At 46.0% G+C, this 22,724-nt stretch overlaps 1 long non-coding RNA gene across 1 annotated transcript in view; it reads right to left on the bottom strand.

Moving 5' to 3' along the window:
* Window positions 1-1,256: 1,256 nt before the first annotated feature.
* Window positions 1,257-22,724, bottom strand: part of LOC137644824 (uncharacterized) — a 63,216-nt gene continuing 41,748 nt past the window's right edge. The window contains exons 2-3 of the long non-coding RNA XR_011045198.1: window positions 13,165-13,269; window positions 1,257-2,468 (exon numbers count right to left, since the gene is read on the bottom strand). This is a non-coding gene — a long non-coding RNA (uncharacterized lncRNA). The remainder of the gene's footprint in view (window positions 2,469-13,164; window positions 13,270-22,724) is intronic.

The following is a 22,724-nucleotide window of genomic DNA, read 5'->3' as shown; positions in this document are numbered from 1 at the left end:
TGAGAGAATCAGTTGCAGTGGTATTTTAAAACGTGGAACTGAACAGAGGGCAAGACTGAAACAAAGAAAATATACAATAAGGAAAATGGCTATGTGGATGTTGCGGAAAAGATGTCGACATGACTCCTGCAATAATAGACGGTGTTGGTATCTTCAAAAAGTATTATGAGAAAAAAAAAATCCAGACTAAGAGGTTTTAGATATTTAAAAAGGGGGAAAATAAAGGAGTTATAAGAACTTTGATGTAATAGATGACGAAATCTTATGAGGTAAAGCAATGGAATGTGAACTCCTTGTTGAGAGAGAAACAAAGTTACTATAGTACTGCATGAATAAATTGAAGATCAATAGCTAGACTATTGATGAATAGTATAAACTTCCAATGAGCACACATGAGCTGTCTTCTCAAGATAGTAGAAACGGACACTGACAAGGAATATCGAGGAGATTTATAGGCGTGATAACATTTACAACGCTTCCAGAAGGCTAAAATCACTGTCAGATCTTTGCTCAGACAGCATCTATAACGTTTACACCGCTTTCAGAAGGCTAAAATCAAAGTCAGAACTTTGCTATGACAGCCTCTATGAGGTATACAACTCTTCCAGAAGGCTAAAACCACTCTCAGATCTTTGCTCAGACAGCCTCGACCACAGAATATCAAGACTGATCGCAAAGTAATGAGGAACTAGTGCAGAGGTGTGGTGTTAAGACACTGGAACAGAAGTTGAGAACTAAGTGCTCCTATAAATGTGAGGAGACAGAGTGAAGAACAGGTAGTCAGAAAATAGTAGATAGAGAAGTGCCTAAACAAAGATATGTAATAAGGCCTTGAAAATCAAGGAAAAGGTGAACAGATGAAGACCTAGGTCTGTATATCTAAACCAATAAAGAGAGAACAAAATAATTTGTTATGACGCTACCAGCATAATGAACATGAGTGGAATGGAGGAGAGGACTGAAAATTAATGACAACACAGTACAGCACATGACCAACTGGTCCAGATAAAGTGGGGTGTAACTTGGTACTATGTACTAAACATAAGTGTTTAGGATTACAAGACAGAAAAAACTAGGATATTTTCTATGGCCAAATTGTTTTGCAAGACCCTTAGGGGAAAGAGAGGTAGTTAGATCCCTGTTGGTACAGATATACAAATCTTGATAATACAGGTAGAGTGCAGGATCTTAGTTACTTTGAGAACACTCGGAACTAATGTGAAGCAAAAGAGCCAGGACTTGTGATGGACACAAAGTATACAATAATTCACTATGGAATAAGACCACTGCTAAGGAAAAAAAAAAATTTGAAAATGACTAATTAAGATCATACTATAAATGAGGAACTGATGTCTAAATGCTGGAAAATAGACATATTTTAGCAAACCATCAGAGGGCAAAGTATATAAACGATAAAGTAGAAATTTAAAGTAAAGATATACTAGAACACTTGAGGCAATACCATGGAATTCTTCTGAACAAAGAAAGAAAAAGAAACTGGATGATCTTGCTATATTGCGAGTAACTAATAAGGTTCATAACAGCTGAAGACGCTTAAAAGGGCTCTTTAATAAAATGACAAATGGAAAAGCCCTAGGCCCATCTGCAATAACAAGCAAGTTTATAAAGCAGCAGAACTAGCCATCCATGATTATCTTAAAGGAACAAGACTGTTTGAGCATGCTATGAATTTATGAAAGAAAAAAGTAGGCAAAGAAAGGTAAGGAAAACTTCTAAAATCATTAAAAAAGAGAGAGAAAAAAAAAGACACTCCTCAAGATGAAGAAATGACAGAGGAACTAGAGCATTTCTGTTACCTTTGCAACATCTTGGACAGAGGGGACAGGAAGGGAGAAGGAAGAGGAGAGTACTGTAGCTGCAGCAAGGGTGAAACGGAGAGATAGCTAGAATTAGGGGAAATGCAAATGTCTGATCAGTAGAAAGAACCCAAGACTTAGAATGGGTACAAAAAAGATTTGTAATACTCTTTGGAGCCGACACATAGGAACTGATGGGAAAATGGAGCAAGCTTTAAAAGGATAATTCTCTGAAAATGTCATAGCCAGAGTATAGTGATGTCCTGGGATTAACAAACAAATAATTAGGGAGACATTGGAAATGTTTAGAATGATCAAGACTGGAATATAGAGGATTGAAAATCAAAAGCAAGCAAAACACCTCAAGGGCACTCAAAAAGGAGCACATGAAGATGCATCGTTGAGAAAGAGGCTACACAAATGTACTATGACTCAAACTTAACAGAGCAGCAGCAACTTGGTCAAATAAGCACTAAAATTGCTAACTGTCAATCTTCAGAAGAGGACATTACACACAAGCTTATTTCAGCCAATGGCCCAAATTCTGACGAATATAAATCGTCCCTCTTGAGAAGGGGAAATCCTAAGGTCAGCAGTGTACATCGATGGTCCTCCCTTGCACTGTACACGATGGATGTCTGCATCAGGAGCCTGAAATGAAGTTATCATTTAGTATAAAATATGATTTTGGAATCTTTACATCAATTTGTGAATTACATAATTTTCTAAGCACCTCAAATACATACAGTAGTTTACATTAATGTTAAAATATATTTACCAAGTTAAATATTGACTGAATTATTTCTAAAATCATGGCAATTTACATGACAATTATCACCATTTTTGGAGGTTACTGTGCTGTGTACTCTAAATGAACTTTACTATTAAAAGCTAGCACAAGGAATCAAATCCAATACAACAAAAACATACCTAAAAAAATCTTGTCTTCCCTGCTGAAGGGGCTGTGTATCAATGAGCATAACACAAAGTCAGTGAGTACAAGGGAGACTTATAGATTTAAGCACTAATTAATCACTCACAACACCTATTACAATGAAGTACATCGGGTAAGCAATGACACGTCATCATCAAGAACTAACACTAGAAATGGAGTCAAGACTACCTGGATGCTGGTATGCGGTCAACTACCATCTTCTTTTTTGGGCTCAAGCCATGGCGTCCTGATGGAAGGTTCCTTTTTGGTAGCTTCCTTGGGTATATAACTACTAAGATATTCCCAGAGAATTTAACCACAGGTTATCACAGAATTCTAACTTCTGGAGCGAGTATCCTAAAGGTTTCCCTTTAAGACATCGTATATCAACAGGGGACGCATGTATTAACGCGCCACATAGCTATCTACACCCCATATAGAGTTAACACTTCGATATGGAGGGACGGAGAATAGCTGGGGAGCCGTTCCACAGCTAATCTCGTCCGTGGCTACTTTTGGTACTCGAGACGTAAACAAACGGGCGCCATTGCTAAATGACGTCACGTCCGTCCTCATCCTTCGTTTAGTAGCTTGCCTTACTAGTCGGACTTTTCCCTGTGCGATCTTTATCGACTTGCATCTTAGCCATGTCTCTACCCTCGGCCTCGCCTTCTTCTGGAAAGTTGAGTACAAGGTTCCAGTATTGTTTAAATAAGCTCTGACCGTAAAGTAACTTTTACTTTTCGAGATATTTGTTGTTTTGTGGCAGAGCTGTGGCTCGACCGGACCCGCCATTTTATGGCATCGCTGTTGTTTTGCATGCCTTATTTAGATAGCCTCAACAGCGTTTTTCCGGCCTCATTAACTAATCGATACTATCAGTTATTTAGTCTTCATAGCTAGGAACTTTTATATCGTGTTTTGACGCCTTGTTATCGGTCATCATTTGACCCCATACCAGTTGGCTAGTCTAGCCCCTAGGCCAGAGCGCCTAGCATCAGTGTTCATGCATGATATATTTCAGTGATCCTAGGTTTAATTATGAAGATAGTGGCATTATTTTACAATACTATTGACTGTGATGCAAGTGTTTTCGCCTTCAGGGACCATATAGGGGACAGGTTAGATAGTGTGCCTTTCTAACCTAACCTACAAGTAGGACCCCTATATGCTTCCTTCATCCCCTGCCTTAGGGCATCCCCTCTGTGTAGCCTTGCTCCCCCTACCACGTAAGGGGATCAAGCTCTTATCAGAGTATATATCGCTTCTCTGTCACCCCTAAGGGAATGATCCCCCCTTTTAGGGTTGCGTCCGAGAATGAGGAACGGCACGTCCTTCCTCTATTGCTGGGGCTAGGTCTCCGACCTTTCCTGCAATAGCGATACGTCTTCCATCCTTCCTAGTTCAGGGTGTAACATCCCTGCTCTAGGTTAGGTTTTGGGGGAGTTAGCTCTGTACCTTGCTGAAACGATACCCATGCACCGTTTTCAGACAGGCTGCCTTACCTTAGGCTAGGGAGTGTCCTCCCTTCCTTGGTGGCCGCTTTGGTACATAGGCTCCTCCACAGAAGACCCTTCTCTTCTCCCCTCCCCACCTATCTCTTGTATGGCCTAGCCTATACTTAGGTTAGTCTATACCCATCTGTCCCCTGTCCTAAAACTCCTCCTTAGGGTGGAGTGATAGGGCTACCTTGAGCTCCTGTGTGCAGTCCGCTCTGGTACATATACCTTTCATAGTGTCCTATGGGGTTAGCCACTAGATGCGTTCTGTCTGCAGGGGTTCTCCCCCCCTCTTGGGTGTTCCCTAGCCCTCCCTTGGGCTACCTTGGCTCCCGGTCCTCTGCGGCCCCTGCTTCTGGTTCATAGGGCTAGCCTCTATCATGGGTACACCCACTCAGGAGGGATGTCTTGGGGTCCGTAGCCGTGCCCCTACATCCCTCCCTCTGTCTCTTTCACTATCCCGGTGCCGGTCCCTTGCCGCCTCCCCTGTCGGTGATACCCACCTCCTACCTTGGTGACTTCCCTTGCCCTCTGGGCCCCCAGTCCTCCGTGTGCCGGGGGACTGCCGCCTCCCACCGGCTTCCAGCCGATGGCCTTCCCTCTTACCTCATAGCTTCGGTCGTCCATCCACCGGCCCGGCCCCTGGAGTGCCGGCATCCACTGCCGGCAGTCCGGTTCTGCTATAACCATCCTTGTTCCTGTCACCAAGTCGGCAACCTTCGGCTGCCGGAGCCGCCGCTCCCCACCGGCGTACCGCCGCTGTGCCGGCGGCCGCCACCCTGGTATTACTCCTGACTTTTATATTTGTCTTCCCTAATGCCAGAAACTCTGCTGGAGCGGCCTCCGGCGTGCCGTCGGTCTGCCGGAGCTTTCCGGAGGCGTCAAGGCGACTTGCACCCCTTCTACTAGCTATCATCTCATGTTGATAGCCCTACATCGCAACCAGATGGTTTGATTACATAAATAGATAGGTATTATCTTACCGTTCTATTAGTAACCATGCTGTCTTCTTGCATATCACAGATTTCCAGCATGCTGTGTGTATCTTAGCACGGCTGGTTGCCGGAAACGGTTACCCTATGGGATCTTCTACGTTCCCAATTCTAGGGTCTGAGTGGCCTCAGTCCCAGTTTTATATCCTTGACAATTCCCAATAGAATTCCCACTGCCTTCCGGGCATTCCATGTCAAATTCTATCCTGTGCCTTCGGTCACAACAAATTGTTTATGGATAAGGTCACGGTAACCAGCCGGGCGGGTTACACGGAGTATGTGTCTATCTCCTTCTTTTCCGCACATTCTCTTATCATCACACTTAATATTAAGTTAAAGATTAATCAATTAATATTTAACTTTAGAATAGAAGTCATCCTTATGACTCCCCCATACTCATGTTCTCCTTCTCTTACAGGAGGAGCAACTGAAGTGCGACCACGGCTTCTGTGCAGTGAAGCGCCCGCACTTTTATGGGCACACGGCGTGTAGGACCCACGCCCCTTGTGCCAACAAGAAAGGAGATCTGAAGTTCTGGGACCCGCAGAACTGTACGGTCTGCCAGGAACGCCTGGTCGACGCATTCAATAACCCTCCTTCAGCGGAGGTTAGGGACGCTTCTAGAGAGAAGCTACGCAAATGGGTGCGTGGCTTCCAGAAGAACGCCACTGGACCGTACCTTGCCACTGAAGACATGAGGGCCTTACTGTTCCCAAAGGCATCCCCAGACTCTGTGGTCCCCAAGGATCAGATCCCCACCGTCCAGATCACGGTGGAACCCGATGTTGTCATGGCCCAGTCCATGCACGAGTGTCACCTGGATACCGACAACGCGGAGCGCATGTCGGAGATTTCGGAGACAACGGAGAGGAACCTCATGGCCCAAGAGTTGGACTATGAAAAGGACCAGGTGGAATACACCGAGTCGAAGCAGGAGGTCGCTCCGCCTTCCACCACCGCCCCAACTCCTACACCGACGGAAGTATCTCTCCCGTCTACCTCCGCCACCCCGGATCCCATCCCAACCGCCCAGGAGATGTTCCGTATGCTTGAAGCGCTTATGGACAAGAAACTCCAAGTGACACACGAGTACATCAGGTCCATGGGGAGTTCCAAGGAGCCGAAAAGGATTTCGGTTAAGGACCTCCCGGTATGCTCGCACGCCAACCCCTGGAGGTATGCCGAGCATATGCCCATCACAACGGGCAGGATCTTCATCAGCGAGAAGGTCGGCTCGGTTGCCCTGGAAGAAGTGGAGTTCTTCCCGAGTTTTGAGGCTTATCCGGACTGTTACGTCCGGCTTCGATCCGAACCTGCCTCTAAAGAAGAGACCGAACCTAAGGAGGTGATAGTGTTCGATCTCCCGAAGGCCCAGGCTATGTTGGCCAACGCTTTTAAAAGTAGGGGTTTTACCTGCTCAAAGCTTCCGGCGCTGAGCAAGAAGCACCCTACCTACGTCGCACCAGATGATGCGATCCTCCCCTTTATGGAAAAGGCCTTCGCTGCGGTTCACAAGGCAGTGGAAGAAGGGAAGCCTTGCCCTGCACTGGAGGAGTGCAGACCCTTCTCCCTGGTGACTCCCCCCGATGTTCGACACTGGAAGGATATCCAGCATACCTTCGTGGTGGGAAAACTAGATCCTGACGTTGCTGGACGTCAGTTTAATGAAAACCTCCCGAAACTTAATGACCATCTCCTTCGTCGGGAACAAGACACGAAGGAAAGGCTCGCCGCATCCATGTCCCTCCAAGTACAGCTTGACGTCATGGCTGGTGACACTAGAGTCCCCGCCCACTACATGGTGCTCGCTAAATCGCATATGGCGACTCTGGTTAAGGACCTGTACAGCTTCATGAAGGCTCGGAGAGCCTGTCGTGAACTCGTGTTCTCAAGTGCCACAGTGAGACACGAACCCCGGAGGCTGATTTCCTCCAACATCTGGGGTAAACACCTCTTTCCCTCTGATCTTGTGAAAGAGATTACCGACAAGGCCGCCACTGAGAACAGGAACCTTCTCCACAAGTGGGGCATGTCGAAGAAGAGGAAATCCTCTCAGGACGATGGCCCTCAACCTAAGAGGAAATCCTCCAAGCCAAAACCCCAGCAACGTCAACAGAGACGGCAGTTTCCGGGACCCGCTACTCCCCAAGTGGCTGCTCAGCCACAGCAGACCTTTCAACTGGTCACCCAACCGGTCTTGTCCCAGTCACCGGTTTTCACCCCTGCCTTTGAGCAACAGACGACTACCTTTCGTCCCAAAGGTAGAGGCTCAAGCAGAGGTGCAGGCAGAGACGCATCTCGCCGTCCCTCCAGAGGCAGAGGAGGAAGGGGAGCTAGCGGCCGAGGCAGTAAGCCCTCGGGACACCAGAAGCAATGAAGTGCTTCCGGTGGGAGGAAGACTCCGCCAATTCCAGGATCGTTGGACCTTCGATCCCTGGGCACACAGCATCGTCAAGAAGGGTCTAGGCTGGAGTTGGACTCAACCACCCCCAACCTTCCAGCAATTCTTCCAACAATCAACCCCCCTTCTGGAAGAATATGTCCTAGATCTCTTGAACAAGAAGGTGATATGGAGGGTAAAGTCAACCAGGTTCCAAGGGAGACTGTTTTGCGTCCCCAAGAAGGACTCCGACAAGCTCAGAGTCATTCTAGACTTATCCCCCCTCAACAAGTTCATAGCGAACAACAAGTTCAAGATGCTGACTCTTCAACAGATAAGGACCCTTCTGCCTCGAGGTTCTTACACGGTCTCCATAGACCTGGCGGATGCCTACTGGCACGTTCCAATGAACCACCACGCTTCCTCCTACCTAGGATTTCGACTCCAAAGGGAAAGCTACGCCTTCAGGGCCATGCCCTTCGGCCTCAACGTGGCCCCTCGGGTCTTCCCAAAGCTAGCGGACGCCATAGTACAACAGCTCCGCCTCCAAGACGTCCAGGTGATGGCCTACCTCGACGATTGGCTAGTCTGGGCTCAATCGCCCGAGGATTGTTTAAGATCCTGCAGCAAAGTCACCCAGTTCCTAGAACACCTGGGATTCAAGATAAACGCGAAGAAATCTCGCCTCTCTCCAGCTCAGAAGTTCCAATGGTTAGGAATCCAGTGGAACCTTCAGTCACACCGCCTTTCCATTCCCCAGAAGAAAAGGAAGGAAATAGCAGGGTCTGTCAAGCGACTGCTGAAATCCAAACGGATCTCAAGACGTCAGCAGGAACGAGTTCTAGGCTCTCTACAGTTCGCCTCAGTGACAAACCCAGTGCTTCGTGCACAGCTAAAGGATGCCGCGGGAGTCTGGAGACGTTCTGCATCCATCGCTCGAAGAGACCTCAAGAGACGGCTCCCAAACAGACTTCGGCTTCTCCTCAAGCCGTGGTCGGAAGCAACGGCCCTGAAAAGGTCCATCCCTCTTCAACACCCACCTCCATCACTCAACATCCACACGGACGCTTCGCTGGAGGGTTGGGGAGGTCACTCCCACCAAAAACAGGCTCAAGGCACATGGTCTCCCCTATTCAAGACATTTCACATCAACATCTTGGAGGCCATGGCGGTCCTTCTAACACTGAAGAAACTCTCCCCGCCTCCCTCGATCCATATTCGTCTAATCCTAGACAACTCGGTGGTAGTTCGATGTCTCAATCGCCAAGGCTCAAGATCGCCCCAGATAAATCAGGTGCTTCTGACAATCTTCCGTCTGGCAGAGAGGAAGAAGTGGCACCTGTCTGCAGTTCACCTACAAGGATTCCGCAATGTGACGGCGGACGCTCTATCCCGGACAAGCCCGATAGAGTTGGAATGGTCTCTAGACGCAAGATCATTCTCCTTCATCTCTCACCAAGTCCCAGAACTTCAGTTCGATCTCTTCGCAACGAGCGACAACAATCAACTTCCTCGATATGTGGCCCCGTACGAGGACCCCAAGGCAGAAGCGGTGGACGCCATGTCACTGGACTGGAACAGATGGTCCAAGATCTACCTGTTCCCTCCCACCAACCTTCTGCTGAAAGTCCTCTCCAAGCTGAGAACCTTCAAAGGGACAGCGGCCCTAGTGGCTCCCAAGTGGCCCCGGAGCAATTGGTACCCCCTGGTCCTGGAGCTGCAGCCCACGCTGATCCCTCTCCCGGGCCCAGTTCTCACCCAGCAAGTACAGAAGTTGACTGTCTTCGCTTCATCATCGAAAATCAAGGACCTTCATCTCATGATTTTCTCTCCCTAGCCGCGAAGAAAAGGTTTGGGATCTCGAAGAAAAGTCTAGACTTCCTCGAGGAATACAAGACCGAATCCACAAGACGGCAATACGAATCATCCTGGAGAAAATGGGTCTCATTCGTCAAGGCAAAAAATCCTACGGAAATCACCATTGATTTTTGCATGTCCTTCTTTATTCACCTTCATGGACAGGGCTTGGCAGCCAACACGATTTCTACTTGCAAATCGGTCTTGACTAGACCACTGATGTATGCCTTCCAGATTGATCTGTCCAACGACATCTTCAATAAACTGCCAAAAGCATGCGCTCGTCTACGCCCAGCACCCCCACCAAAACCGATCTCCTGGTCTCTGGACAAGGTGCTCCATTTTGCCTCCAACTTGGACAATGATTCATGCCCTCTCAAGGATCTGACTCAAAAAGTTATATTTCTTTTTGCTCTTGCCTCAGGAGCCCGAGTCAGCGAAATAGTGGCATTATCAAGGGAAGAAGGTCATATCCTGTTTACTGACTCAGGAGACCTTACCCTCTTCCCGGATCCGACGTTTCTCGCCAAGAACGAATTACCCACCAAGAGATGGGGCCCTTGGAGAATATGCCCCCTGAAAGAAGATGCCTCTCTATGTCCAGTAGAGAGCCTCAAGGTCTATCTTCGTAGAACTTCGGACTTTGGTGGAGGCCAACTCTTCAAAGGAGAAGCATCGGGCAGCGACCTGTCACTGAAACAACTAAGAGCGAAAATCACCTACTTCATTCGCAGAGTGGATTCTGACAGTACACCCGCCGGTCATGATCCTAGAAAAGTTGCATCGTCTCTGAATTTCTTTCAGAGTATGGATTTCAAAAGCCTTAAGAGTTTCACAGGCTGGAAATCTTCGCGCGTTTTCTTCAAACATTATGCGAAACAAGTGCACGAAGTCAAACATTTTGTGGTAGCCGCAGGTAGTGTTATGAAACCTGCACCTAACTCTGCATAGAACAGCGAGTTACTTGGGACTCTAACTCCTCGGGTGCCTATGTTGACCCTCGCGCGATACGTAGTGATCTCAAAAACACTTAGTGCTTTTCATATACTGTTCTTCTCCCAGGTGAAATGTCATAGTCGTCACATGAGTGCCGCATGCCTAGAGCATGATGTGTTTATTTTAATAGACTGACGTTCCTCTGGAACGAGTGCCTACTAATAATTTGAAATTCCCTTTCAGATTCAAGAGCAAGTCTTTCCTGACTATGTACATTATAATTTATTGTAAATAACTTTTACATTTTTATTGCATTTCCTTAACATGTTCTGCAATTGTGAAATAAAATTTATATTTTATTACTTGTGCGTCTCAATCCGCTCCTACTTATACTATGAAATACATGACTGTCATAGTTTTATTATCCCCTTCCTCTTATGTCGATGAAGATGACTAAGGGTTCAACCCTTATGATATACTCACTTCTGCAATGTAATATTCCTACTCGAATACTTACTTACATCATACTTCAGAGACCAGACGACTCTCTATTCACATACCGTGCCTAACCACCACTTGCCTGCCTTTGTGAATGTTCCTATATGAATGCCAACCATTCAGTCTCGTCTCCGAGTTCTTCATGTTCTCCCAGCAAGGTGAGTAGCCCTTCGATGACCACTTTGATCTTCGGCATGGTCCGTTGGGACTTCGCTGCCAGGGGGAGCAGGAAGTTTCTTCCCATCGGTTCTCCTATTGAGGTTACTATGCTTATCCTGTCAAAGCCCTAGGCACTTACACTACAAGGGGAAAATCTACCACGATACATTGATTCTCTGGTACTCTTCCATCAGGACGCCATGGCTTGAGCCCAAAAAACGGATTTTGAGCGAAGCGAAAAATCTATTTTTGGGTGAGATAGCCATGGCGTCCTGATGGACCCTCCCTGCTACTTCGTCCAGTTTTTCAGGTCCCACCCTGTGCTGCTGTATCATGGTGATCGGCAAGCAACTGGCTTCAGGATGAGGACGGACGTGACGTCATTTAGCAATGGCGCCCGTTTGTTTACGTCTCGAGTACCAAAAGTAGCCACGGACGAGATTAGCTGTGGAACGGCTCCCCAGCTATTCTCCGTCCCTCCATATCGAAGTGTTAACTCTATATGGGGTGTAGATAGCTATGTGGCGCGTTAATACATGCGTCCCCTGTTGATATACGATGTCTTAAAGGGAAACCTTTAGGATACTCGCTCCAGAAGTTAGAATTCTGTGATAACCTGTGGTTAAATTCTCTGGGAATATCTTAGTAGTTATATACCCAAGGAAGCTACCAAAAAGGAACCTTCCATCAGGACGCCATGGCTATCTCACCCAAAAATAGATTTTTCGCTTCGCTCAAAATCCGTTTATTTGTCGGCCACCAAAGTAGGACATGCTTTTCTGCATGCTCATAGTACCGGACCGATCGGGCATCCCTTTCATCTTTCAAGTTATATAGAGTTCATTAAATTCCAATTTTCAATTTGTTATTCTTTGCAATACTTAACGTAATAAATCTACTGATATATTTATCTTCAGGTGCTATTTTTACTTTGAAGTTTCTCTTTTCTTTACTTCTTTCTTTTACTTATTACATATGTTTTTCACGTACTATAGTTAATACAGTCTAAGCTGTGGTTCTTAGTTTTAGAAATGCATCGCCTGGATTTATTTACATTTTTTGGCGTTAGGCATCAGTACAACTTCCAGACTTTTTTATACAAATTTGATGTTTAGTACTATCTTATATCCTCTTCAATTCTTATGAATATCCTCAAGCTGTTACATACTGTATTTATTAGCCTAATCATCTTGGTCTTTGTGAAAAGCTTTCAAGCTAAATAACAGTCTTCCAGTTATCAACATACCAATTACACCCTACTGAATTGTCTAATTTGTTGTGTCCGCATGGGAGCGTCAATGTTAAACTACTTTGTTACTTTTTTACCTTTGTGGTTTCAAGATTTTGTAGGTGACCCTCTGGCTTCATGACTGATTGAGACTTTGCCTTTCATTTGACCAGCATGATTGATGGACCTTGCCTTTCATTTGAGCAGTTTGATTAAGAGACTGCTTTTCAGATAAGGGGATTGGAGTTCGCTCCCAATGTGGAGTAAATTGCAGTAATGAGACTTAGCCATATGGCAATATACCTAGTATGCTGACATTTTACTACATAAGTATTTAGACACTAACCATAGTTAAGTCAATCAAGGGGTGGAATAATTTTGTGCAATGAACCTATAAATAACACACATCAACAGGTTATTTGGGGGAAATAGCCAAAGACAAGGATATGATTGATAACTGAAAATTCCATTCTTTTTTCTTTCTGTATTTTCATATAATATAACTTTGTATATGGAGAATAACAACATTGTCTGGGTGGAGATGGTCTCCTTCCTCCCCAAGCACTTTTCTTACATACAGTAGTGAGGAAACTTTTTTCCCCTCTTGCAACTGGAGCCTACACCTCCTGAGAGAGAGAGAGAGAGAGAGAGAGAGAGAGAGAGAGAGAGAGAGAGAGAGAGAGAGAGAGAGAGAGAGAGAGAGAGAGAGAGAGAGAGAGAGAGAATTTTGGTCTTTCATTTTATAAGTTGATATATAACAGTACACTTACAATGCAATGTGTCTATGAATGTGTAAGAACTATGTAATTAGAAAAAAGCTAAAATTAATTCTGTGCACGAGTATTGATTGGAGTTTTGAAATACCTCAGGTTGGCTCATTTCATTAGAAGAGTAGGCCTCCATATTTGCTTCCAAGAGACCAGCGAATTCCATTTTCCAGATGATGCTCTGCTTTCTGATATGAGTTATCTGAAATAAAAAATTTAATAATGCAATTACAAGTTTTAATTTAAAAAAAAAAAACCAAGATCACAAAACCCATTTTGAAAAATTCCAAAAATATTTGTATCTTAGTGACTAAGCAGAACTAATTTCTTTACTAATCTAAATAAAAACACTAATGTGAAATTCTTTATACTGTATAAAAGTTAGAAACGTTCAACATTCATATAAAAGAAAACAAAAAAAACTAGTAAATAAATAAAACTTACGAGATGTTTGCAAGTGACAGGGATATCTTGGCCTTTTTGCCAGTACTGAACAGTCACTTTGATTGCATCCAACACTTTCAGGGAAGGTGATGGCGGGAAGATAAATTAAAGAAATCGGGTTTGTGCAGCTACAAAAAATTACAAATTACCAATACCTGTAATATCAAAATTTGTAATTCATTCCTACAAGATTACAAATATTTGACATTTAATTGGATTCCTCTTTAGGCGAGAGAAAATTCATATTACCAATCTGGATGAATAAAATCCAGTGATTGCTAATCTTAGATCTGACGAGGTGTGGAGAACAGTATCCTAGAGACCTTATGGACCAGGGTTGAAATTAACGTCAGGTTCACGGCCCAAGCAACCAAGGCTGTTGCTAAAAAAAATGTTTCTTGGACTAGTACAGTATGTCTGTCAAGTAAAGCAAATATATAATTTGATGGGTTTCTGTATACACATCCCCTGTAAGGAGGAGGGTGGAATGAACATTTCTGAATATTTAAAAGTAATAGAAAAACTGCTGACTATAGGTGAGCATTATCTGTAGCTATGTCCATCTAGCTACAAAGGATTCCACCAACTATACCCAAGGGAGGAAAACAATTGTGAAAAGAGGGCCAGGCACTCTCTCTCAACCTTGAGTTACGTTGTCATAGCTACCTTAGATGTGATCATTTTGGTCCTAAAAATTAAATAGGGTTACAACACCACTTGCTAAACAGCAAACACAGGTCCAAATGAAAATGTCTAAAGTCCTGAGAGTGCATTCCCCCAAAATAATGTGTTATAATTGTTCCCACACTAATAAACCTTATGTTATTTATGTGGATATTCTTTTGGCAAAGCTGGAAGGTAGGCATTAGACTTTAAATGCTAGGTAGCAACCCTACCTAAACACTGTAGTGGGTAGGTCGTGGTACCCAACCACCTATATCTACTCACTGATCAGTGAGCCACATTACTTTTCCTTTTGGCTGGTAGAGACCGGACATCTTCGCTCTCTCCTCCTCAAGGCTTAGCTATATTGACATACTTACTTTTAGGTTCATCTTTTTCTTTTCAGGTGTGACTGCGCTTCTTCCTTGACGCTCCCATGCGGATTTGTCCTGGACAGGAGGTTCCCCCTTGTCGTCATTTAAGACCGATCCGAACTCCATGTGCCCAACCTGCAGGAGGCATCACTGAAAGCAGGGCTCACCCTGTGACGAGTGTTTGGACACCGCAGGTAGAAAGCTAAGCATGATCTTTCTCCCCCAGGGTCTTCCGCTGGGGAGAAAAGACCACAAGAACATTCTTCTTCACTACCCCCAGACCTCTTCCTGTAGCTCCTGTTCGCTTGTCTTCCTCGGGGGGGGGGGGGGGGGGGGGGGGTGTAATCAACTAATAGGGGCATTGGGGGGTAGTTGCTTCCCAAAGTAAGGCAACTTTACCCCCAGCCACCAGGGAGCCATTTTTACTTGCATGTATGTTGCAGCCGTGGCCATTTCCAGGGGTTTCTGCTCGCCCTTCAGAGGAAGCGGTGCTGCAAATCCTTCAGCGTGGTGCTAGGAGGAACTCTTCGCAAGTGGCTTCTACATCCTTTGCCCTGGACCTTTGCGAAGTTCCTTTTTCCCTCTCTTCTTGTCCTTTCACGCTCGGACAAGGTGATATTTCCCGTTGGCCCCTCCAATGGGCTCCTGCTGACGACCTATCCTCTCAACAAACTGGGACATCATAGTCACCTAACCCACTGCCTTCTCTTTCTTCCCACAGGAATGATTCCAACTCGCGTGCTAACCTTCTGCGGACGTAGATGATCTTCAAGCAGCCAGCACTCCATCTGCTCACCAATCGATAGGACAAGACTTTCCATTTTCTCATCATTCTAGATGATATTGTCATGACATCGTTCACAACAATCCGAAGATCATCCAAGAGATCGCTGGTCATCACGATCTCAGCGGTCTTCCTCGCAGAAGCGATCCAAAAGAGTTAGGTCCAAAAGAGCTAGTACAATTGAGAAAAAGCAACAAAATAGCTAGTTCCTAATAGCTAGTACCAAAATTGCTATTGTGAAAAAATAGCTAGTAGTACATTTGAGCTGGTTCAAAAAGAGCTGTTAAACAAAATAGCTTGTTTTGAGAAAATGTAGCATTGGTAAAACTGTGTGTGTGTGTGTGCGTGTGTGTTGATTACTGAGGTAGAAAGTAAAAAATGGAGTTTTTATGATAAAACAAAGTTTTATGAATACTTACCTGGCAGTTATATATATATATAGCTGAGTCTCCGACTGCGGCAGAATTTAATCGAAAATCGCAGCAACAGCCTTGTGGTGGTTGTGTGGTTAGATGGTTAACAACCCTTACAGGGTGGTACTTGGAATCATTCCCGTTTTCTGTTCCTCAGATTATCTTTGTCCGAAATGTCTCCTGAGGGGAGGTGGGTGGGCTTTAAAATATATACAGTATATAACTGCCAGGTAAGTATTCATAAAACTTTGTTTTATCATAAAAACTCCATTTTTATGAATAGTACTTACCTGGCAGTATATATATATATATATATATATATATATATATATATATATATATATATATATATATATATATATAGCTGATTCACACATTTGGAGGAGGGAAACAGACAGAAAAACATAGTTGGGGAAACAACAAAAGAGTTGTAGGAGAACAAACACCTTGATTCCTTACCTGCTAAGGTAGCTGACTTCAAAGGTAACTGCCTCTAGAGTCGCTTTCCCTTAGGAGTGTTCAGCCAGGAGTAGACCTGCTACGCTGCAAACAACTCAATCGAGTCTGTCAAAGGGGTAGGACCAACAACTTGACTAGACTTCAGAAACTACCTTCCCATATAATAAAAACCTGCAACCTTACTAAAGCTAACCACCTAACCTTGCAGAAATAGATATAAACTATCTATCTGGACTGAGGGAACCATACCACAAGACAAGGACCTCAGACAACCATAAAAAACACAAACCCATATACAAGTACATAAACTAAGGTTGAGTGGGGGTAGTAACTCCTTTGCCTAATACAGAAGCCGCAGCTACGTATGGGCCCAAGGAATAACACTTGTCATAGTCCACTCTTACCTCTCTGAGGTAATGAGAAGCGAAGACAGAGTTGCTCCTCCAGAACGTTGCATCCATGATCTGCCTAACTGACATATTTTTCCGGTATGCCAGCAAAGCAGCAATGGCCCTTACTTCGTGAGCCCGTACTTTTAACAGGGCGAAGTTTTCTTCCTCACAAAAGAGGTGGGCTTCCCTAATAGTTTCCCTCAGGAAAAAGGACAAAGCATTCTTTGACGGGTTTTTGAGGATCCTTCACCGAACACCATAAGGAGTTGGAAGCACCCCTCACGCTCTTAGTGTGGGCCAAATAAGCCTTGAGACCCCTAACCGGGCAGAGGAGGCTTTCCTGTTCCTGACCCACTAGATTCGTGAGGTTAGGGACTTCAAATGTCCTGGGCCAGGGTTTCGAAGGGTTCTCATTCTTGGCGAGAAAGTCGAACCTCAAGGCACAAACCGCTCCATTTAGGGTGAAGCCTACACGCTTCTCGATTGCCTGGACCTCGCTGATCCTCCTGGCAGTCGCTAGAGTCAAAAGGAAGAGGGTTTTCTTAGTCACATCTCGCAGAGAAGCTTCCGAGATAGGCTCAAACTTCCTGGAGCACAAAAACTTAAACACCACATCCAGGTTCCAAGAAGGGGGTCTTAAGTGCACCTGCTTCGTTGTTTCAAAAGACCTAATGAGGTCCTGCAAGTCCTTATTCTGAGATAACTCTAAGCCTCTATGCCTAAAGACGGTTGAGAGCATGCTCCTGTATCCTTTAATGGTAGATACAGCCAGCTTAGCATCCTGCCTGAGGTACAAAAGAAAGTCTGCAATCTGGCTTAGAGAGGTAGAGGACGAGGAAACCTTGCGCCTCCTGCACCAAGCTCTAAAGGTCTCCCACTTTGACTGGTAGACTCTTTGTGAAGAGATCCTCCTTGCCCTGGCAATAGCTTTCGCCGCTTGTGCCGAAAAGCCTCGAGATCTAACGAGCTTCTCGACAGTCTGAAGGCAGTCAGATTGAGAGCGAGGGGGTTTTGGTGAAATCTCTCGAAGTGGGGTTGTCTGAGAAGATCTGGACTTGCCGGGAGTCTTCTTGGAAAGTCCATCAGCAACCCTACCACTTCGGTGAACCATTCCCTCGCAGGCCAGAATGGAGCCACTAGGATCGTTCGTCCCGAATCGAGGAGAGCGAATTTCCTGACAACCAGATTGATGATCTTGAACAGGGGAAAGGCATACATGTCCAGCCCCGTCCAATCAATCAAGAAGGCGTCCACTGCAACAGCTTCCTCGTCCGGGACTAGGGAGCAGTAGTTGGGGATCCTCTTGTTTAGACCGGAGGAAAAAAGGTCTATTACAGGTCTGCCCCACAACTTCCAGAGGCTCCGACAGACATGCGGGTTGAGAGTCCACTCTGTGGGAAGGACTTGTCCCCTCCTGCTGAGCATGTCTGCCCTGATGTTTCTCTACCCTTGAACAAACCTTGTCAACAGCTGGGTCTCGTTCTCGTTCGCCCAAAAGAAAAGCTCTCTCGCAGTTGAGAAGAGAGAGAGGGAGTGAGTTCCCCCTTGCTTCCTTATGTACGCGAGAGCTGTGGTGTTGTCAGAATTGATCTCCACAGTCTTTCCTGACACCGAGGTTTTGAAGGCCTTGAGCCCTAACAAAATGGCCATCAATTCCTTCCTGTTGATAAGCCAACTGATCTGACTCCCTTCCCGAATACCTGAGACCTCTTTGTTCCCTAGTGTTGCTCCCCAGTCTGACTTGGACGCGTTTGAGAATAACACTAGGTTGGGGTTCTTCTTGAACAAGGAGATCCCTTTTCCCAACAGAGCTGGGTCCAGCCACCACATCAAAAGATCCTTGATCTTTGTCAGAATGGGAAAAGAAAAAGTCCTCCTGGATCTTTCTGTTCCAAACCTTTGCGAGGAAGTGTTGCAGAGGTCTTAGGTGCAGTCTCCCCAACGGGACAAACTGCTCCAGGGAGGATAGAGTTCCCAGCAGACTCATCCACTCCTTCGCTGAGCATTCCTGCTTCCTCAAAAAGTCTTTGACTTTGTCCAGGCACCTGGTCTGCCTCTCCTGGGAGGGAGAAGCCTGAAAAAGAACTGAATTCAGAACTATCCCCAAATAGAGAATAGTCTGATTCGGCTTGGTCTGAGACTTCCCCCAGTTGACGATGAGTCCCAGGTCCTGAGTCATCGTATAAGTCTTCATTAGGTCCTCCAGACATTTCTCTTTTGACTGTGACCGGATCAGCCAGTCGTCTAGATAGAAGGAGACCCTTATCCCCTCCTGGTGTAACCAGCCTGCCACATTCGCCATTAGTCCGGTGAAAACTTGGGGAGCTGTGCTGAGACCGAAGCAAAGTGCCCTGAATTGGAAGCACTTGCCCTGGAACACAAACCTCAGATATCTCCTCGAAGACGGATGAATGGGGACGTGAAAATAAGCGTCCTGCAGGTCGAGAGAAACCATCCAGTCTCCTGGACGACCTGCAGCCAGCACTGACTGAGTCATCTCCATGGAGAACTTTGTTTTCTCCACGAAGGCGTTCAGAGAGCTGACATCTAGGACTGGTCTCCATCCACCCGAGTTCTTGGGAACCAGAAACAGGCGATTGTAAAAGCCTGGGGAGGAGAGGTCTTGAACCGGCTCTATTGCTCCCTTGCTCTATTGCTCCCTTGACCAACATCTGGTCGACTTGCTCCAGAAGAGCCTCTCGTTTGTTTAAAAAGGGGATCTTGTAACCTTCCTTGACGACTGAGAGGGACCAGGTGTCTGCCCCTCTCCTTTTCCAAGACTGCCAAAAGCGAGACAGTCTTGCCCCTACTGGTGTCTGGAGGACTTCCATCTCATTTTTTGGACCGGGGCCTAAACGCACCCCTGCTGGTCCTTGGCCCTGACTCTTGTCTTCTCCCTCTAAAATCCGCTCTCGAGGAGATCCTGCCCCGAAAGGGCTGTTGAAACTTCTTCTCTTCCTTCTTCAGAGGAGCAGGAGCAACAGGTAAGGTCTTTCTAGCCGACCGAGACAAAAGGTCCTGAGTAGCCTTCTGAGCCAGAGAAAGGGAGATATCTCTGACCAGAGCTTCAGGAAAAAGATGACGTGAAAAAGGGGCGTAAAGCAGCTCCGACTTCTGGGCAACAGTCACAGATCTAGAGGTGAAGGAGCACAAAAGGGCCCTCTTCTTTAAGACCCCTGCTGAGAAAAGGGAAGCCAATTCATTAGCTCCATCCCTTAGAGCTTTGTCCATGCAGGACATGATACTCGTCAGGTCCTTCGTGTCCTCCAGGAGTTCAGACTTCCTGGCCAGAGTCCCGAGAGACCAGTCCAGGAAGCTGAAAACCTCGAAAACCCTGAAAATTCCCTTGACGAGGTGATCAAGCTCCGACATGGATCACATAACCTTGGCAGAGTTTAAAGCATGCCTTCTTGCTGAGTCCACAAGGTCCGAGAAGTCACCTTGGGAGGAGGCAGGCACTCCTAACCCCAAAGGTTCCCCTGTCTCATACCACATACCGGCCTTGGAAGCAAGCCGAGACGGTGGAAAAGAAAAGGTGGTCTTGACAGCTTGTCTCCGTTCCTTCATCCAATCATCCACCTTAGCGAGAGCTTTCCTGGCCGAAATTGAAAGTTTCATTTGGATGAAGGCCGAAGACTTAGTAGCTTTCTTCCTGGTAAATTGAGACTGAGGAGAACGAGGGGCCGAAGGTTGAAATTCCTCCCCATAAAGTTCCAAAAGAGAGCGAGAAAGAACCTTGTAATCACTAGAAGAGTCGGCAGGTTTTTCTTTCTCTTCCGAAATATCTTCGAGGTCCTGCTCAAGGATAACATCCTGAAGAGTTGGGCTGCCAGCAGTCTGGCACCAAGAGCTGTTTGAATCCTGGCGCCGAGCGCCGCTAACATCCAGTCGGCGAGAAGCGGTATCGTCACAATGACGAGAAGCGGTATCGTCACGATGACGAGAAGCGGTATCGTCATGATGACGAGAAGCAGTATCGTCACGATGACGAGAAACGGAATCGTCGTGAAGATGCAGGCTGCCTTCGCCTTGAAAATGCAGACTGCATTCATCCTGTTTCCTAAGAAACGAGGCAGTAACGTCCTGGCGTTTCGAAAGAGAAACGGAATCGTCACGGCGCCGAGAACGAGAGGCAGTATCGTCCTGGCGCCGGGAGAGGGGGGAAGGAAATTCCTGGCAGCATGCCGATGAAGAGGGTGTGCGCTGTCGTACGGCCGACGAAGTGCGCAGAGGTTTCTTGGGAGAGATACTAAGATCTCTCTTAGAAGAATATCTCTTAACATGCAAAGAGACGTCCTTACGTCTGACGGACTGAGAAGGGTGGCTGAAAGCTTGAACTAACGATGAAAGTTGTTCCTGCATAACAACCATGAAAGCTTTAGCAACCTCCGCTGGCTCTCGCGGTGCCGAAGACGGCAGTTGTCGTACGGCTTGACTGGGAGCGCTGGCAGAAGAAGTAGGGAGTCTAGCAGGATTAACTGGGCTAAGGACTCTCTGTTTCGCCCTTTTAACAGGAACAACATCGAAATCGTCTTCCGAAGGATCAGGATCTCGGCTACTCAAACCGGGAGAGGGAGAGCGAGACTGCACGTCCCGGTTCCACCCTCTCTTCATTGGTCTTGATTCGTAACGCCAATTACGTCTGGGAGAACGATCAAGCGAAGACACAAACGTATCCGACATGCCTTTCCTACGGCGGTCAAGAGCAGTTTGGGAGATCGCAACAGGACTGTCTGAGGCGACGACTGACTGAGGATAAGCACCTCTCACCCCCTTTCGGCTTTCGACGTACCTTCTCCCTTGGTCCTGGGAGCTTGGTAGAGGTCTAGACCTAGGGGTATGACAGATTCGATCAGTCGCCACCTCCACTGCACTTTCACAAGCACTAATTTCACTTACACCCTTACCTTTAAAGGCCTCCAATTGTGCTTTAATGGCCTCTAATTCAGCAGCTAATTTAGCATATCCAGGGTCATCCGTAGGCACAGATCCTGTAGAAGGGGCAGGAGTTACTACATTCGGGGAAGGAATAACTTCCAAAGAGGTTACAAGCAAAGGGTCAATAGATAAATCTAAGCTAGGGTCACTAGCAGACTTTGACTTTGATTTAGCTCTTCTAACTCTATCAATCTCAATTTTGCGCACATAGCGCTTCATAGCTAACCAATTATCATCACTTAAAACCTCGCATTCCTTGCACTTATTATCTTATGATAGAGTTGATAGGGAAGCAATGTGGAATGTGATGAGGTTATATGGAGTTGGTGGAAGGTTGTTGCAAGCAGTGAAAAGTTTCTACAAAGGTAGTAAAGCATGTGTTAGAATAGGAAATGAAGTGAGCGATTGGTTTCCGGTGAGAGTGGGGCTGAGACAGGGATGTGTGATGTCGCCGTGGTTGTTTAACTTGTATGTTGATGGAGTGGTGAGAGAGGTGAATGCTCGAGTGCTTGGACGAGGATTAAAACTGGTAGGCGAGAATGATCATGAATGGGAGGTAAATCAGTTGTTGTTTGCGGATGATACTGTACTGGTAGCAGACACAGAAGAGAAGCTTGACCGACTAGTGACAGAATTTGGAAAGGTGTGTGAGAGAAGGAAGTTGAGAGTTAATGTGGGTAAGAGTAAGGTTATGAGATGTATGAGAAGGGAAGGTGGTGCAAGGTTGAATGTCATGTTGAATGGAGAGTTACTTGAGGAGGTGGATCAGTTTAAGTACTTGGGGTCTGTTGTTGCAGCAAATGGTGGAGTGGAAGCAGATGTACGTCAGAGTCAATGAAGGTTGCAAAGTGTTGGGGGCAGTTAAGGGAGTAGTAAAAAATAGAGGCTTGGGCATGAATGTAAAGAGAGTTCTATATGAGAAAGTGATTGTACCAACTGTGATGTATGGATCGGAGTTGTGGGGAATGAAAGTGATGGAGAGACAGAAATTGAATGTGTTTGAGATGAAGTGTCTGAGGAGTATGGCTGGTGTATCTCGAGTTGATAGGGTTAGGAACGAAGTGGTGAGGGAGAGAACGGGTGTAAGAAATGAGTTAGCGGCTAGAGTGGATATGAATGTGTTGAGGTGGTTTGGCCATGTTGAGAGAATGGAAAATGGCTGTCTGCTAAAGAAGGTGATGAATGCAAGA

The sequence above is a fragment of the Palaemon carinicauda genome, chromosome 8, assembly GCF_036898095.1.
Source record: "Palaemon carinicauda isolate YSFRI2023 chromosome 8, ASM3689809v2, whole genome shotgun sequence".
Taxonomy (NCBI): Eukaryota; Metazoa; Arthropoda; class Malacostraca; order Decapoda; family Palaemonidae; genus Palaemon; species Palaemon carinicauda.
This window is presented reverse-complemented; position numbering and strand designations above follow the sequence as displayed.